Source organism: Anabrus simplex, chromosome X (genome assembly GCF_040414725.1).
Source record: "Anabrus simplex isolate iqAnaSimp1 chromosome X, ASM4041472v1, whole genome shotgun sequence".
Taxonomy (NCBI): domain Eukaryota; kingdom Metazoa; phylum Arthropoda; class Insecta; order Orthoptera; family Tettigoniidae; genus Anabrus; species Anabrus simplex.
Genome location: NC_090279.1, coordinates 165,667,235 through 165,686,227, shown reverse-complemented (window position 1 = coordinate 165,686,227; position 18,993 = coordinate 165,667,235). Strand labels below are relative to the sequence as shown.

General features: G+C 39.7%; 1 long non-coding RNA gene across 1 annotated transcript; it reads left to right on the top strand.

The window, feature by feature from the left end:
• Window positions 1–1,577: 1,577 nt before the first annotated feature.
• LOC136885960 (uncharacterized) lies at window positions 1,578–17,322 on the top strand. Its single transcript, XR_010861654.2, has 2 exons — window positions 1,578–2,167; window positions 16,571–17,322. It is a non-coding gene; the product is annotated as an uncharacterized lncRNA (long non-coding RNA).
• The last annotated feature ends 1,671 nt before the right edge of the window (window positions 17,323–18,993 follow it).

The following is an 18,993-nucleotide window of genomic DNA, read 5'->3' as shown; positions in this document are numbered from 1 at the left end:
GATCGATTTAGCTAAATTTGATGATAAGAAACGATAAAATGATAGGACACATCTTAAGACATGCAGGACTTCTACAGCTGGTTTATGAAGGAAGTGTTGGTGGTAAGAACAGTAGGGGTAGACCAAGATATGAATATGATAAGCAGATGTAAGATGTGGTAGTTATGCAGAAATGAAAAGGTTGGCACAGGATAGGATGTTATGGAGGGTTGCATCAAACCAGTCTATGGACTGATGACTTAAACAACAACAGTACTGTTACATATGCTTTTATTTTCCAGGTAGTTTATAAATTTATTACTCTAAGTTAGTTTTGGCAGACTGAAGAACATAAAAGTTAAAAATTAGTTTATGTAACTTAAAAGCTTTTGAGTCTGTTGAGCACACCAGTTCAAAATATAGTATGTAGTGTGATTTTTTTACAGGTTTGTTATAGTTTGAGGCACCTGATTGTGGTAGCTGCCTCTGTGGATCAATGGTAGAGTGTCGGCCTCTGGATCCCAAGATAGCGGGTTCAAACCCAGCAGAGGCAGTCGGATTTTTGAAGGGCGAAAGAAAGTCCATTCGCCATTCCATGTCATACAACATCGACAGGTAAAAGATCTCTGGTGACACATTTGGTGTTTTCCCAACAAAAATCATTCAATCTCAGCCACAGACGCCCAAGGGAGTTCCGGTTTACTCGGTCTGCAATCTAGTAGGCATAGAGTAAAACAGAACGTCAAAATTGATGAGCAGACAGCCAGATGGCGTCAGATTGAAATGTCTGCACACGGTAGCTGAGGCCATATGATTATTATTATTATTATTATTTTACCTGTTTGTGGTGAAAATTTCTTTCTAATTTTGTCACTTAAAAGCTATATTTTTGCCTGGTGGCAGGATTTGGAACTAATAATTTTTGTGACATAATTTGCAAGCGCACTGCTTAGTTAGCATATCTATGAAATTTCAGACTCCTACGATCATTACAGCCGTTGTTGTGCCATGCTGAACACCGTCAGTTTAATTGTGGACACCCGGTACATCACCTCATTACACTTCCTGGTACATACTGAGTTTATGATTGGTAAAAATCTTTTTTCTTCTTTTTCAGATAATGGAAACTTCTCTGAAGTCTGTAGCTGAAACACTACCAGATGAAATATTGGAGAGAATATTCTCTTACTGCTCGCACAAGGCGCTGATCGAGACAGTCCAGAACGTGAATACTCGCTGGAGGCAAATTGCACACTCTCCTCGGGTGTGGAAAAACATAGTGTATGTTGATTCTTGTGTGACTGAAGGACACAGTGAAGACTCCGAATCACACAATACTGTTGTTCATCCTAGTGATGAAGATGTTATAAGAGTTTTGAAATTGTCTCCGAAGTTACAAACAGTACTATTTACACGTGAACATAGTGAGGAAGTTCTTCAGACATTGACTGAAAATTGCTGTGATCTGAAGAAACTGGCATTATGTGATTATCAGAATGTATGTTCAGATTTTCTCAAGAATTTACAAGAAAATTGTCCTCAGCTAGAACATCTGGGGATAACTGGCTTAATTCTGACCGATTCCGTATTGTGTGAAATGGTTGGAAAGTTTACAAACTTGAAAACTTTAGAACTTGCCCCAGTAAGATATCGGACAGATAAGCGGGTTGATCTGAAAGTAATTGCAGATCACTGTGAACAGCTTGCTCATTTTGAATTTAGAGATTATTGGTTTTGTACAGAAGATTTTAGGTATTTTTTATCTAAAATGAAAGATAGACTTCAGACTTTGCATATGCCTTGCTCAAATCTTGAAGATGAATGTATTCTACCTGTCTTGTCCGAGTGTAAACCTACTGCTCTGAAGTCGTTATGCTTGTACGTTTTTGAAGTGTGTGACTATGAACGTAAAACAGAACATCTAGGAAAACTTAAAACTGTGACTTCTCTTACTTTACACCGGTTAGGTTGCGTAGAAGCAGATGAAATCATCGATCTCTTTGATAAACAAAATATGGCTCAGTTAAAAGAATTGACCATGCTCAAGTGTTATAATTATGATGAAGTTGTTGAAGAAGTCATCTGTAAGAACTGTCCATTGCTGGAAAGCCTTGTTGTTCCAACGATAGACGAGGTGGACTGTTACAACTACAACAAGCTGTTTGTTGTGTGAGTTAGATTTCTGAAGGTACTTAACCCCTCACATCATTTCCAGGTTCTCACAGAGTTCTTACACCAAAAATTGAGTTGGTTTTTTTTAGAGGAAATTATTTATTTCTAGGAGCAAGGAATTAGTGGTAGTTATTAAGGGAAAATGATCCACACAATCATATAATTGTCAGTGGTTATTAAAAGCTTACTTAAGAACTTTTTTACGATAGGCCTTTCTACACCTTTCTGTTGGTGTTTTGAGAGGACTGTCTTTTGACCAATACACATTTGTTTCCAGCTTTTGAATTATTCCCTTGATCAAAACTAATGCAATATACTGCCAAATTTCACAAGAGCTGGTTTCTTTCCTAAACCATGCCCTTGTATGTGGAGTTTTATTTACAAGTTTCTCAACCCATTTTGTAGCATTAGAATTGGTTTTGATCACTACCAAACTTGCATCTTCCTCCATTAGAATTAGTTTGAAACATTCATCTCACTCATCTCTCGTAATAATTCAATCCTTACACTAGGATTTCCACTTAATGGAACTATATTAGATTGTGTCATTTTTCCAGGCTAACAATTTTTTCCACACAAATTTATGTTCTACATCTCCTACAATCACCATTGCTTCTGATGTAACATCATCTTGGATTTCACTAGAAATGTCAACAAAAATCATTTGAATCACAACCACTAGGGCTCGGAAGATGAAGACTTACAAATTGCCTTAGAAAAGACGTTGCCGGGGTGAGTGGTTCAGCCGGTTGAGGCACTGGCCTTCTGATGCCAACTTGGCAAGTTTGATCTCTGCTTTGTGCCCAGGTGCTCAAATACGTCTGCCTCGTGTTGGTAGATTTACTGGCACTTACAGAAACTGCTGCAGGACTGAATTCCGGCACCTCGGCGTTTCCGAAAAAAACATAAAAGTAGTTAGTGGACGTAAAGCAAATAACATTATTATTTAAAAAGATTTTAAAATATCAACCATAAAAAAGGACCTAAAACTGGCTAGAATGACTAAAAATGCGGTCCAAATTCATTCATAATTTTAGTTTTAATGATATATTTAATGAGAGAATATAATGTTCAAAAGTACAAAGTTCTGGTGGTGCAACATACAGTGCAAAATATATAAAAGTGAAGTAGTCACTTCTTCTTCCAGACAGTATATATTTTATAAAACAGGAATTTCGTGTTTGTTAAAAAAAAGTACTTGCAGAATTTAGAATGAAATATTTTTTCTACCTAGAATGAATTCAGTGAACCTGCAATGGACATCATGGAGAAAGAAACAGAAAATGATTATTACTGGAATCATATTTGGCTTAACCACACTAGGGTTAAAAAAATCGGAATTCAGAAACCTTACCTCATTTGCTTTTGTAGTATATCGCAGTAGCCGTCTCCAGGTTCTTGGGTGTAAAGCAGGGCCTCTCAGGGTGCATGCGTCAGTGCACTGCACAGCGCAGTGTGCAGGAGGACGACTTCACTAGGTTGACCATAGTGCAAACTCCCACTCCTCTTTCACTACATCTGTCTCAGCCGTTCGGAGTCTCCGCCTTCTTCACCTTCCCCGCTGATTCTCCCCTCGCTGTGAAATGTTTATGTGCGGTGAGCGAAGACACTGTTATATGGGAGAATGTTACTGGTGTTAAAAAACTCTTCTTTCGATTTGGTTTGAACAGACAGTTTATCTTCCCTAGCTCTTCTTTTCCTTTTTTCTTTGCAATAATACGAGTAATGTCTGGAACAAGGGTGCTGACAGCAATTCTGAGAGCGTTCTTTAAATTACAATCAGAAATACTCACACGTAATCTAGTTTTGCTACAAGTCAAAACAGAAGAAAAGCTTTCAAATATACATGTGAAACCAAACATACAGGCAATCTTGGCTGCTTCTCGATGCAGCTTAGGAAAATCTTCCTTCGACAAATTCTCGTAGAATTCGAGCAAAGCCTTTGTATTGAAAAATAGATCTTTTTGATGATCACACAATTATTGTCCCCGCTGATTCTCCCCTCGCTGTGAAATGTTTATGTGCGGTGAGCGAAGACACTGTTATATGGGAGAATGTTACTGGTGTTAAAAAACTCTTCTTTCGATTTGGTTTGAACAGACAATTTATCTTCCCTAGCTCTTCTTTATCGTCACGGCTGAGAAAAAATACGAAAGTTCCAGTTTGATTGAAATGGATTTTTGGAAGTCTGCTTTCTTCCAAACAGGTTGATCCATTATTATGTTGTTGCCTTGTGCTTATCTATTTCACTGATAAACAAGCCGTGTGTCAGCGAACACTTCGTCGCTCTCAGTATAATACACCATCCAAGTCAAGCCGAGTCAGACCGATGCTCAGTACACGGGGCCTTTGCGCCTCAATTTGCACGCGTGAGATTTTGGCGTTCGAGAGGCCCTGGTGTAAAGGATCATCGGTTTTCAGACAGCACTTTGGGAAACATCGAGAAAATTCTCTCCACATCAACTAATGTTAAGGGTTCATACTTGAATCAAGTGAGATCTTTCTCTTCAAAAATACTAGCATCAAAATTTCCTCCTTTCACTATTTCACTTACCTTGCACATAATTTGATACCCCTGGTTTTTTTCAAGCAGTATTTTCATTTCTTTTCTTTTCATTTTCTCTCTTTTCAGATACCGTTCAAAAGTTATTTAGTTGAGAAAAGATATTTAAGAGGTGATGGATGAACTAATGATTCGAATTGAGAATGGGCAGTAAAAATGTAGTTGAAAGAGGTGAAGTTGTAAAAAAGGGCCAATAAGTGAAAAAATGCCAAAATAGGACATATTAAACCCACCATTTTCTGGCCTACAATGACCCAGAATAAACATGTATTATGTGTTGGGTCTCATCTTCGGACACTCGAGGAAAAAGAAGATTTTTCCTCAACTTCAAAGCCCTAATTATCACTATTAACAGAAATATATATATATGTTTTTTGCTATTTGCTTTATGTCGCACCTACACAGATAGGTCTTATGGCGACGATGGGATAGGAAAGGCCTAGGAATGGGAAGGAAGTGGCATTGGCTTTAATTAATGTACAGCCCCAGCATTTGCCTGGTGTGAAAATGGGAAACAACAAAAAAACCATCTTCAGGGCTGCCGACAGTGGGTTTCAAACCCACTATCTCCTGGATGCAAGCTCACAGCCGCATGCCCCTACCCGCATGGCCAACTTTCCCGGTAGCAGAAATACTAATGTTACTTAGAAATTCATCTTCATTGTAGTTCCTTATTTTGTTTTCAGACAAACATCTCTTCTGTTTTTCGCTTGCCATCTGTTTACATGAAGAGGTTAATGGCTACGAAGGTAATCCCAAAAATAAGGTCTCCTATTTTTTAATAAATACATAGACCTGTTTATTTCTACAATGGTTTACATCATTTTAGGAGCTCGAATGATAAGCTATTTTTCTACATAATCACCATTTCGGTCGATGCATTTTTGTAGACGCTCTGACAGTTTATGTATGCCCATGTCATACCAGCTTGCCGCCATGCTGTTCAGGAAGTTGTGAGCAGTGCTTCGGGAAACCTCAGGAACCAAAGTGCAGAGATCATCCAGGGTGATCCGCCGATCTTCACACATGATTTGATCAACCTTCACGATTGTCTCGAAGGAAATTAACGGTCTCCCGCTCCTTTGTTCGTTCGTCGTGAATTTCAGTCCGACCGGCTGCAAACTCTCTACACCACTTACGAACATATTTTACATCCATGCACAACTCACCATACACTTCTGTCAATTGGCGATGGATTTCAATCGGTTCAGTACCTTTGCATTCAAAAACCGAATAACTGCGCGCACTTCGCACTTGGTGGTAACATCCAATGGGAGCTCCATTCTCAGCGGCTGCCAAGATAAGACTGAGGGCCTTAGCACGGCGTGCGCATGTTTATATGCGAGCACGGGAAACACTCTTCACAATATTGTGACCAAAATTCACACGAACAGAGTTCTGTATTTATAAAAAAAAAAATAGGAGACCTTATTTTTTGGGATTACCCTCGTATATCCAGGCTATCACAATATGTGAAGAACCGAACGAGTTGGCCGTGCGGTTAGGGGTGCGCAGCTGCGAGCTTCCATTCTGGAGATAGTGGGTTCAAACACCACTGTCGGCAGCCCTGAAGATAGTTTTCCGTGGTTTTCCATTTCACACCAGACAATTAATTAAGGCCACGGCCGCATCCTTCCCACTCCTAGCCCTATCCTATCGCATTGTCACCATAAGACGACGCAAAGTAACTTTTAAAAAATGTGAAGTTGAAATGTTAAAGGATGGAGTGATAGAATAAAAAAGATAATTTATGGAGAAAATACAGGTAAACATACACCATATCTCAATTTGTAAAACTTATATCTTCTTTACAAAGGAAATTGTAGTGATCGAAACCAATTCTAATGCTGTAAAAAGTGTTGAAAAACTTGTAAATAAATCTCTGCATACAAGGGCATGGTTTAGGAAAGAAACCAACTCTTGTGAAATTTGTCAGTTTATTATATCTAGTCTACTTTCGAGTGGCTTCGACGATATAAACAACTTGTACAAGAAAACAGTCATTAAAAAGGTACCAAAAAAAAAAGCATTTCTTCCCCTTATCAAAAATAATTTTGATCTAGTATTGACACACTTGTATTGGCGGAAGTTCCGAGACCTGCATACAACTTTCGGAACTGGCTTTCTTAATGAAGAGGGAAATCATCATCTGATGATATTCTTGATCTTCTTCATCCATTTCTTTTTCCAGATTCTCTCTGGGTAGGGTAGTGTACCAAAGCCCTCCACCTTACTCAATCTTTCCACCACTCTTCTGGTACTTTATAGCTATTGACTCCTGTATTTGCAATACAGTCCATAACAGAGCTCTTCCATCTCATTCTAGACCATCTCCTAGGCCTCTTTGCAGCCTCTGTATCCATGAATGTTCTCTTTGGTATTCTGATCATGTGTCCAAACCATTTTAGCTTTGTATGTCAATCTCTTCTTGAAGTTTACACACTCCCACGCTTTCCTTATTTCATATTCTATCTCATCTCGTTTTTTCCTGAATGCTCCTCAAGAACCTCATTTCAGCTGCTTGTATCTTACGTTGGTTCCGCTTAGTCAACGTCCAGGCTGCTGAAGCATAGGTCAGTATAGGTTTATAACAGGACAAATATAAGACCTTTTTGCACTTCTTTTTTTTTTTTTTTTTTTTTGCAAGGGGCTTTACGTCGCACCGACACAGATAGGTCTTATGGCGACGATGGGATAGGAAAGGCCTAGGAGTTGGAAGGAAGCGGCCGTGGCCTTAATTAAGGTACAGCCCCAGCATTTGCCTGGTGTGAAAATGGGAAACCACGGAAAACCATTTTCAGGGCTGCCGATAGTGGGATTCGAACCTACTATCTCCTGGATGCAAGCTCACAGCCGCGCGCCTCTACGCGCTCTTGCACTTCATTGGCACATCTTTGTTCCATACAATCCAAACCATTTTAGCTTTGTATGTCAATCTCTTCTTGAAGTTTACACACTCCCACGTTTCCTTATTTCCTCATTTCGTATTCTATCTCATCTCGTTTTTTCCTGAATGCTCCTCAAGAACCTCATTTCAGCTGCTTGTATCTTACTTTGGTTCCGCTTAGTCAACATCCAGGCTGCTGAAGCATAGGTCAGTATAGGTTTATAACAGGACAAATATAAGACCTTCTTGCACTTCATTGGCACATCTTTGTTCCATACAATGTCTCACACACTGGTAGAAACTTGCAGAGTGCTGTGTTCGTAAATCAATTTTTCCATCTTGTGACATCATGCTGCCCAAATATTAAAAAATTTTCACTGCTCAAGAGGTTTATTTCCTATTTTTATCACTCCCCTGGATTTTCTGTTACCTCTCGTCATGATCAAAGTCTTGCTTTTTGCAGTATTAATCTTCATTCCAAAATTTCTTATCTCCTAATTCCATAAATCAACTTGTGTCTGTACTTCCTCTTCATTATCTCCCCAAACTACCATGTCATCAGCAAAGAGCATAGACTTCACTTGCTCGCCCATCATCTTCTCCTTGATATTATGTAGAATTCTATCCATGATGGTAACGAAGAATAACGGAGACAATACACTTCCCCATTGGTAACGTGCTACCCAATCATTTTATCAACATAGTCGTTGTTAGGGTTCATATTTCTTTTTGAAAAATTCAGGACATTCCTAATTGATAACGTAGGTGTAGGCTCCTAAAGGAATTGCAGAAAGACAAAACTCTTACTGTACTGTCATCCCGTCATTGTCATCCTCGTCATTTCCCAACTCCAGTTTCCCGGGTATGGTGTACAAGCGCTCGCCATCTCGTTCTGTCTTCATACATCTTCTGTTCCAGTACATCCTCCCATTTGTGTACTTTCTCCTCCACATCTGATCTTACAGTCTCTATCCAACGTTTTCTTGGTCTTCCCTGTGGTCTTCTTCCTATGAGATTCAGGTCAAAATATTTTCTGGCAGGTCTTTCCCTGTTCATTTTCATTATGTGCCCATACCACTGAAGTCTGCGTTTCTTTATGATACTGGTAATAGGAACCTCAATACCAACTACCTTCCTATTCACTTCATTTCTGATCTTGTCCTTTCTGGTGGTTTGGTTCATGGTTCTAATGAATCTCATTTCAGTTGCTTGGATTCTACTGAAGTCTTTGTTTAGTAGGGTACATATCTCTAAACCATACATGAGGATTGGTATGAAGTAAGTGTGGTACATTGGTATTTTGCAGTCCCAGAGAAGATTTCTGACTCGACTGTAGAAGTATAATGCTTTCTGTGTCCTGCTGAGTATTTCCTGCCTAACAGTGTTGTCTTTCGAGATTGTGCTTCCGAGGTACTTGAAGTGGGAAGCTGATTTGATTTTTGCTCCTTCCAGAAATATATTTGAGCTTGTTCCTTGCCTGTGATAGTAATTTCCACTGTCTTTGTTTTGTTCATCTTCAGTCCAAGATTTTTGAATGTGTTGTTCCATTCATTAAGTTTCTTCTGAACTTCAGCTTCTTTCTCTCCCCATAAAAGCACATCATCAGCAAATACCAGGGCGTTTGGTTCACTGTCCATTTTCTTGATAGATTTGATGACCTTGTCCATTACTATTACGAACAGGAGTGGTGACAGAGCACTTCCTTGTTGGACACTTCTCTTTGTTTCAAACCATTTTGATCGTCCGTTGCCTATCTGGACACAGTTGTAGCACTTCTGGTATAGCATCTTAACTTTGTCAATTAAGTACTTTGGCACCTTTAAGTCTTCCAGACATTCCCGTATCTTGTTTCGAGGAGCACTATCATATGTTTTTTCAATGCCCACAAATGCAATCACAAGATTTCTTCCATATTCCCAGTACTTTTCTGTCAGCATTTTTACTGCAAAGATAAGATCCACAGTACTTTGACCTTTCCTGAACCTGTGTTGTTCTTCCTCAAGCAAAGGTTCCACCATCTTCCTAAGTCTCATTTCTATGATCTTTTCCAGCAGCTTCAGAGAGCGTGACAACAGTGTGACGCCTCTGTACTTTCCACATTTCCGTCGGTTGCCCTTTTTGAACTGTGTGATGATGACTTGTTTACTCCAATATTGTGGGATTTTGTTTCTTTCCCAAATCACTGATAACACTCTATATAGCCAGTTCAAGCCTGGTATTCCAACTGCCTTTATCATGTCTGAGCTGAGATCATCAAAGCCTGGAGACTTCCCATTTCGCATGCTCTTTAGTGCTGTTTCTATCCCAAGCCATGTTAATGGGTATTTGTTGTTTTTGGCTTCATCTACACTGCAGTCATTGGTGGTGGTGTTGCCCCCATCTCCATTTAACAGCATGTTGAAGTACTTCTTCATTTCATCCCTGATCCCTTCCTCTGTTTGTATTAAGCTACCATCATCTGTTTCCAGTGCAAGGATGTTTATATATTCATTTCTTTTACTGTTTGCTATTTTGTATAGTAGCTCCTACTTCCTTGACAGTCTTCCTCTATCCTCATAGTAAAGTCATCCCAGCACTTTTCCTTTTCTTCCTGGATCAGACTTTTTACAGCCAGTTTCTTTTTCTGGTATTCTTGTGCTAGATGTTCAATTTCTAATTCATTTCGTCTATCATCTGTTTTCTGTCTAATTTTCTTTTCAGTATATTTCTATCTTTTACTGCTGTCTTCACTCGGTCATTTCACCAAGGTGTTTTCTTCTCTTTTGGTGTGGCACTTGTTTTTCCACAAATTTCTGTGGCTTCTTTTACAAGGGTTTCTTTGAATAAGGACCATTCTTCTTCTACTTCTCCTTTCTCAGTTTTGGATAATTTAGCTGTTATCCTCGCTTCATAGTTTCCTTTCTTCCCCATGTCCTTCAACAGCCATGTCTTAATCTTTGGCATCTTAAGTGGTAACCAGATCAATCAAAAGATGAAACATTGATAACTTTTCAGAAAGAAAAAAAAATACTTACAGTTATTGTTCTTCCTTATTTCCACATTATTCAGATAAAAAAAGTAAAATTGTGTCCCCATCCTGAGGTAGTGCAGCTCTTTCTTGGACACGCTCTCAATGGAAGTGAGCAGCATGTCCTTTTTTCACAACATATTAGCCCTCCTGTTAATCTTTCATTTCTGGCAGCGGGTTATTGGGAATTATACCTGAGCCTGTAGCCTACACATTCATTTTGGAAGACCAATGTCACGAACTACTATTGTTTTCACTGTTTTAACTGAAAGTCTTTACTTTTCATTAATCATCAACGACAACCTTCACGAAATGAAACTGGTTTCCTAATCTTTGGTGAATATGCACTTTCTTTGGGCATTTTTGAACACTTTTCTATGGCTATAGTCGCTACACCACAAAACAATGCTAACATTTACATGTATCAACTAAAAATCTTTAGTGTTGGTAACCTCTGAATAGACATTTTATAAATGGAGAAAATGGTGTTTGTTATATAATAAGGAGTGTATCTGTGAGCTTGTATTCGGGAGATGGTGGGTTTGAATCCCATTGATGGCAGGCCGGAAAATGGCTTTCCATAGTTCCCATTTTCATGCCAAGCAAATGCTGGGGCTGTACCTTAATTAAGGCCACAACTGCTTCCTTCCCAGTCCTAGCTCTTTCCTTTCCCAACGTCGTCATAAGACCTATCTGTGTTGGTGCGACTTAAAGCAAATAGACATACATACATTATCATTATAGACTGTTGTGCCTTTCAGCGTTCAGTCTGCAAGCCTCTGTGAATTTACTAAACGTCGCCACAATCCTCGATTTGCAACTAGTGTTGTGGCCTCATTTTGTTCGATACCTCTTATCTTTAAATCGTTAGAAACCAAGTCTAACCATCGTCGTCTTGGTCTACCTGTACTTCTCTTACCTCCATAGCAGAGTCCATTATTCTCCTAGGTAACCTATCCTCCTCCATTCGCCTCACATGACCCAACCACCGAAGCCGGTTTATGCGTACAGCTTCATCCATCGAGTTCATTCCTAAATTAGCCTTTATCTCCTCATTCCGAGTACCATCCTGCCATTGTTCCCACCTGTTTGTACCAGCAATCATTCTTGCTACTTTCATGTCTGTTACTTCTAACTTATGAATAAGATATCCTGAGTCCACCCAGCTTTCGCTCCCGTAAAGCAAAGTTGGTCTGAAAACAGACCGATGTAAAGATAGTTTCGTCTGGGAGCTGACTTCCTTCTTACAGAATACTGTCGATCGCAACTGCGAGCTCACTGCATTAGCTTTACGACACCTTGATTCAATCTCACTTACTATATTACCATCCTGGGAGAACACACAACCTAAATATTTGAAATGATCAACCTGTTCTAGCTTTGTATCACCAATCTGATATTCAATTCTGTTGAATTTCTTACCTATTGTCATCAATTTAGTCTTCGAAAGGCTAATTTTCATACCATACTCATTGCACCTATTTTCAAGTCCCAAGATATTACACTGCAGGCTTTCGGCACAATCTGCCATTAAGACCAAGTCGTCAGCATAGGCCAGACTGCTTATTACATTTCCACCTAACTGAATCCCTCCCTGCCATTTTATACCTTTCAGCAGATGATCCATGTAAACTACAAACAGCAAAGGTGAAAGATTAGAGCCTTGTCTAACCCCTGTAAGTACCCTGAACCAAGAACTCATTCTACCATCAATTCTCACTGAAGCCCATTTATCAACATAAATACCTTTAATTGATTTTAATAATCTACCTTTAATTCCATAGTCCCCCAGTATGGCGAACATCCTTTCCCTCGGTACCCTGTCATATGCTTTCTCTAGATCTACGAAACATAAACACAACTGCCTATTCCTCTCGTAGCATTTTTCAATTACCTGGCGCATACTGAAAATCTGATCCTGACGGCCTCTCTGTTGTCTGAAACCACACTGGGTTTCATCCAATTTCCTCTCAACGACTGATCACACCCTCCCTTCCAAGATGCCAGTGAATACTGTGCCTGATAAACTAATCAATGAGATACCTCGATAGTTGTTACAATCCTTCCTGTTCCCTTGCTTATAGATAGGTGCAATTACTGCTTTTGTCCAATCTGAAGGTACCTTACCAACACTCCATGCTAATTTTACTACTCTATGAAGCCATTTCATCCCTGCCTTCCCACTATACTTCACCATTTCAGGTCTAATTTCATCTATTCCTGCTGCTTTATGAAAATGGAGTTTATTTACCATCCTTTCCACTTCCTCAAGCATAATTTCACCAACATCATTTTCCTCCTCCCCATGAGCTTGGCTGTTCGCAACACCACCAGGGTGATTTCCTTTTACATTGAGAAGATGTTCAAAATATTCCCTCCACCTCTCCAGTGATTCCCTGGGATCTATTATGAGTTCACCTGAATTACTCAAAACACTGTTCATTTCCTTTTTCCCTCCCTTCCTAAGATTCTTTATTACTGTCCAGAAAGGTTTCCCTGCTGCTTGACATAGCCTTTCCAGGTTGTTACCAAAATCTTCCCATGACTTCTTTTTGGATTCAACAACTATTTGTTTCGCTCTGTTTCTTTCATCTACGTACAAATCCCTGTCTGCCTTGGCCCTTGTTTGGAGCCATTTCTGATACGCCTTCTTTTTACGTTTACAAGCTGCTCTCACTTCATCATTCCACCAAGATGTTCGCCTTTTCCCATCTTTACACGCAGTTGTTCCTAGGCATTCCTTTGCTGTTTCTACAACAACATCCCTATATGCCACCCACTCACTTTCTATATCCTGAACCTGCTTACTGTCTACTGTTTGAAACTTCTCACTAATCATATCCATGTACTTCTGTCTAATTTCCTCGTCCTGGAGATTTTCTACCCTTATTCGTTTGCAGACAGATTTCACTTTCTCTACCCTAGGCCTAGAGATACTTAGTTCACTACAGATCAGATAGTGGTCTGTATCATCAAAAAATCCCCGGAAAACTCATACATTCCTAACAGATTTCCTGAATTCGAAATCTGTTAAGATATAGTCTATTATGGATCTGGTACCCCTAACCTCCCATGTGTAGCGGTGAATAGCCTTATGCTTGAAGAATGTATTCGTAACAGCTAAACCCATACTAGCACAGAAGTCCAACAAACGCTTCCCATTCCCATTAGCTTCCATATCTCCCCCACATTTACGAATCACCCTTTCGTATCCTTCAGTTCTATTCCCAACTCTCGCATTGAAATCGCCCATTAGCACTATTCTATCCTTGCTGTTGACCCTGACCACGATGTCACTCAATGCTTCATAAAACTTGTCAACTTCATCCTCATCTGCACCCTCACATGGTGAATACACGGACACAATTCTAGTCCTAATTCCTCCAACTGACAAATCTACCCACATCATTCGCTCATTTACGTGCCTAACAGAAACTATGTTGCGTGCAATGGTATTCCTCTGCCCTTCCCTTTCTAACACCCGTCAAGTACACTTTATAATCTCCTATCTCTTCCTCGTTATCTCCCCTTACCCGAATATCACTTACTCCTAGCACATCCAAATGCATCCTCTTTGCTGACTCAGCCAGTTCTACTTTCTTTCTTCCATAAGCCCCATTAATATTGACAGCTCCCCATCGAATTCCATTTTGTTCGCCAAGTTGTTTCCAAGGAGTCCCTCGCCTGTCAAATGGGAGTGGGACTCCATTACTCCCATAGGTCCGAGGCTTGCTTAAAATATTCTGAGCTCGGTAAATTCATGAAGCAGGATGCTACCCTACTTGCACGTAGTCCAAGTGAGGATCTCTCCTCTAACGGGTTATGGACCACCGGTGAATTGTTAGCATTTCAGTCTGTATAGCATTTCTTTAGTATTTATAGATTTTATGTATTGATATTGATAAATTATGAACAAAATACACTAAAATAAATTAAAGATGATAATTTATTAAGAAGGTTACGCCTTCTCTCTGGCCAGGAGATTTGGCGGGGTTTGGGGATTGTAGAAATTTGGGAGAGAAAAAAGAGGAGCTTTGTTTATTAAGGGGATGTGAAGGAGTGGCCTCTTGGCTAAGGGTGCAGTTCTGCTCTTGTGCTTTTTATTTGATATTTTAAGTATATTACAAGTTATTAGGTTACAAGATAATTGGTTACAATTATGAGATACATTACAGGTTACAATTATTGCGTTACAATTGGTGTTTATTTGAAGTTCAGCTGCTTGGGAGTAGGAGAGTTAGAGTTTGTTGGTAAAAGAGGGTTATATTGGCTAGGGATGTGAGGAGGAGATGGAGAAGATGGGGATTGCTAGTTGAATTCGGTGGGCGGTGTTGGGAGGGGTGATGGGGGCGGTTGCGAGGTGGGTTAGGGCGGGTAGTGGGTTGAAGAGGTGAGCAGAAAGCTTCCACCCTGTAGCGTCTTCCAAATAGTTGAATCCCTTCTTGGATGAGGAGTTGGGCATCTTGATGTTGAAGTAGGTGCCGCACCATGTAGGTGGGCCCGGCTGTGTTGTGTATCCGGACTGCTTTCTTCAGCTGAATTCCTGAGCGTTGATTTTCGAGAAAGATTAGTTCTGCTGGTATCACTGGGTTGACTCCCCGGACGACACAGCTGTTGGTGGACTTGGATGGTGATGGAGATGTCCTGTTGGACTCGGGAGGTGGTGGAGGTGTCTGCCTTCCTGTTTCAATTGTCATGCTGGAAGCTTGCTCTTCATCTGGCAGCCGATGTGGATTTTGAGGGGAGGGGGTAATAGGAGACATCATGATGGGGGAAGAGTGGCTTATCACTGTGGTGGTTATGGGAGTATTGAGGGATGTGTGGGTGGGAGTAGTAGCGATGGTGGTAGTGATGGTGGTGATGGTAGTGGTGTATGGATGGATCAGTGGGTGGGGTGGTGGGGTATGTGGAGGGGGTAGCCTTGCTGAGACTGTCGGGGTGGCTTGGTACCTGGGTCCGGTCCGAACTCATTTACCATATGCGGTGGACATGGTTCGGCGAAGCGTGGAGTTCCGTTTATATAGATGCCCCATCTTATGGCCTTTTGTACTGCTTCCTCTGTAGCAAGTTGAAGAAGGACTCGGTCGGTGGGTATGAAGTTCACTTGAATCCGGCTTAGGTTTGTTACTGGGATGCCTTCGTTCTTCGGGTATTTGTATAGGGCTGCTTCTGTGAAGGAGAGATCTACGCCTGGTAGTACACAGTTGGGCATGGTGGGGGAGGCCGACTTCCAGTTTGGTGTCTGGCCTGATTATATTTTATTGGCATGGCTAGGGTACGAAGATAGAGTTTTAGTGTTCCCTAGCCGTAATAAAATCAGCGTAGATCGAATTCAGAGTTTGGAAGAGCGATGACCAAGGGAAATAAAGAAAAGTGTTATGTGCATAATAATATATGCATAAATTTGTTGTTTCTTTGCACGCGTATGTATGTATATGTAATTAATTGTAATATTTACTTATTCATGCAGTTACTGCAGTTGTTTATAATACTAACTACATAAAATATTTTAAAAAATACAATATGTTACAAAAATAATTGAAATATAATTTCCTTGTATATAATTCCGTGTTTACCTGTGGCATTTTCTCACCATACATTTTGAAACTGAAATTTGTATAATTTTCCTGCCATGATTATGTAAAATTGTAGAGCATCGATACATATTCTGTTAATATTTTTGCAAACTGTGCGGTTGTGAAAACATCTAAGTTTCAACGGCTGGTCGTAGGCAGCGACTGAGAAGCACAAGCGGCAGCTCTGCTGTAACGGGGCTGCTCAACAAGCTATGCATGGTGATGGTCTTTGCATGCGTTGCTTGTAGTAACCATGTGGGAGATGCGCACTTGGTGTCTAACCTACACCAATTTTTGTACAGATTATTTCTACATACATAAGTGAATAGTGTTTAGCGATGCATAACAAAAATGGGAGTTTAAATTAACAGTGATTGCGTTCACAGAAAATAATGGCCATCATGCTGAAGCAGTTGACTTTCGTGTAGAACCATCACATCCTTCCTTAGTGGTGTAAACAGAAAGATCAGTTGCAGTGTGTTAAGAAGACATCCCTGTCATTTCGTGGACCAAACTCAAGCTAGTATCCGGAAATTGAAAAAGAACGGTTCAAATATTTAACTGGATTAAGAGACAATGACTTACTCATTTTCACATGAAATGCTACATTTAAAGGAGCAGGGGATTACAAAGAAATGAAATATAGGAATCTCACAGTTTCAAAGCAAACAGAGGAAGGCTTTCTCATCAAATGAGGAAATGTCTATGCCATTGGTTGTCAAAGAACCATACCATAAAATCGGTTGAATTCCACCTGTATATTACATTCAAAATTAAATTTACATAAGTTTCCCTCCTCACATTTTTTCTGCGGTTTAAAAAAGGTGGGAAAAATACTAAAGTAAATATAGTATATCTTGTAAATCCCTTTTTGGATGTATCTTCAATGATTACTCAAACTGAGGCTCTGTTATTAGGTATTTCCTAGACTTCAGCTAAGTTCTGTGGTGTAGAATACCTCCTCATGCATATATTTTGTTCTCTCTGATGTATTATAAATTAACTTTGTTTATATTAATTTATTGCCTTCTGTGATTTGAATGTTTTGGCCAGATGCAACGCATATGTAGTGCCATCATGCATAAAGTTGTAAATAATTACTTCTTATTTCATTTCATTAAACATACATCTATGAATATTTGTGGTATCAACAATATTAATATCCAGTCCTAACAGAATTCCTCACTAATAGTTATATGTATGTTCTCTCTTTTCACCTTAATTAAATTTCCTTTTCTACATTCCTCTAATTATGTTTCATAGTTTTGCTGTTCTCACAGGTTTCTTCAAATCTCTGTGTAGTAACTTAACAGGCGTGTAAAATTCTAGTTCATTTTCAGTTTTACATGTATATTATGTCTAATTCCTTAGCTGAATGGTCAGCGGACTAGCTTTCAGTTCAAAGGGTCCCTGGTTTTGATTCCCGGCCAGGCCAGTGATTTTATCTACATATGGTTAATTCCTCTGGTTCGGTGATTAGATCTCTCTTTCTTCACTATGTATTCTTGAAAGAAAAAAAAAGTTGCTGAGAGAGGCTATAATGTTATGTCATGAATAATCCTGCCTGTAGTTGTTCTGTGTATTCTGGCAGTATCTTCTACTACAATATTGAAAGCTGTAGTGTAATATCTTAAAGTAGACAGTAGCTTACATACTGGAGAAACAGGATTATTTCTTTGCACTGGAAAATCCAACTGATCCATGATTTGTCATAACAAATATAATGTAGTTCGTTTTGAGAGACGGAACTGTTCCATGAATTTTTTCTCATTCAATTCTTCAAAAGGGTTACCCCTTCCAGTTATCACCATATTGTCTCCCCGATTATATCAATATACTTGAGATATTGTGGATATAGTAACTCAGCGTTTACAAACCTTACTGCCATTTTGAAATTTTGGTGCTAATCATAATGGTATTAATGCACTATAAGTGCCCATAAACAATGATTAATGTTGGTTTTAAACACTGATTTCAACTGATGCATTTGGCCAATAATAGGATAAACACAATGACAATCACTTTGGGAAGACACCTTCCAACACTTATTTGTTTTTTACTGCTAGTATATGGAATTATAAAACATATTCCAGGGATCCAGTCTCATGTGGTATAACATGGAACCCATGCCCAGGATTACCTTAACAGCATGTTAGGCAGAGAAGGAGGCCTTCGGAATAGCAAAGATGGTGGGTGAGTACTTGATTTAATACTTGAGCAGATGTGTATTCCCCAAGGAATTATTTATTTATTTCTTCATTAACTGTATGGCTTTAGTGCTGGGAGTGCCCAAGAACATAGTTTGTTTGCCTTGGTCAGGTCTTTCTATTTGACTCCCCTGGGAAACCTGCATATCTGGTTGTGAGATGATAACGATGATGATAGTGTGAAAGCCGGTGTCAGCTCATAGTGTACTCCTGTCAAATAACACCAACGGCTCTGTTCAAGGCTTAACATCTCCATTTGAGGGGGGAAACATGATCAGCGGCATATCATATGCCCTCATCTTGAAAAACACTGTGGAGAGGTTTGGAATTGAATCCAGGCTTCTGGCAATCAATCTAGCGATTAGAAATTGTATACCACCACTTCTCAAGTACTGTCGGTCAACATTCTGACGGTGATTTTTTTTTCCCCCCACCAATGGGACTCGAACTGGCTAACCACAGTGTCAGACCGTGTAGACCTGACGCCTTAATGATCATGGCCATCAGGCGGGCTCTCTCAGGATCGTAGCATAGTAAATGAAATCATATCAAGGTGTACGAAAGCTAATGCTGTAAGCTCACACTTCTGATCAGCAGTATTT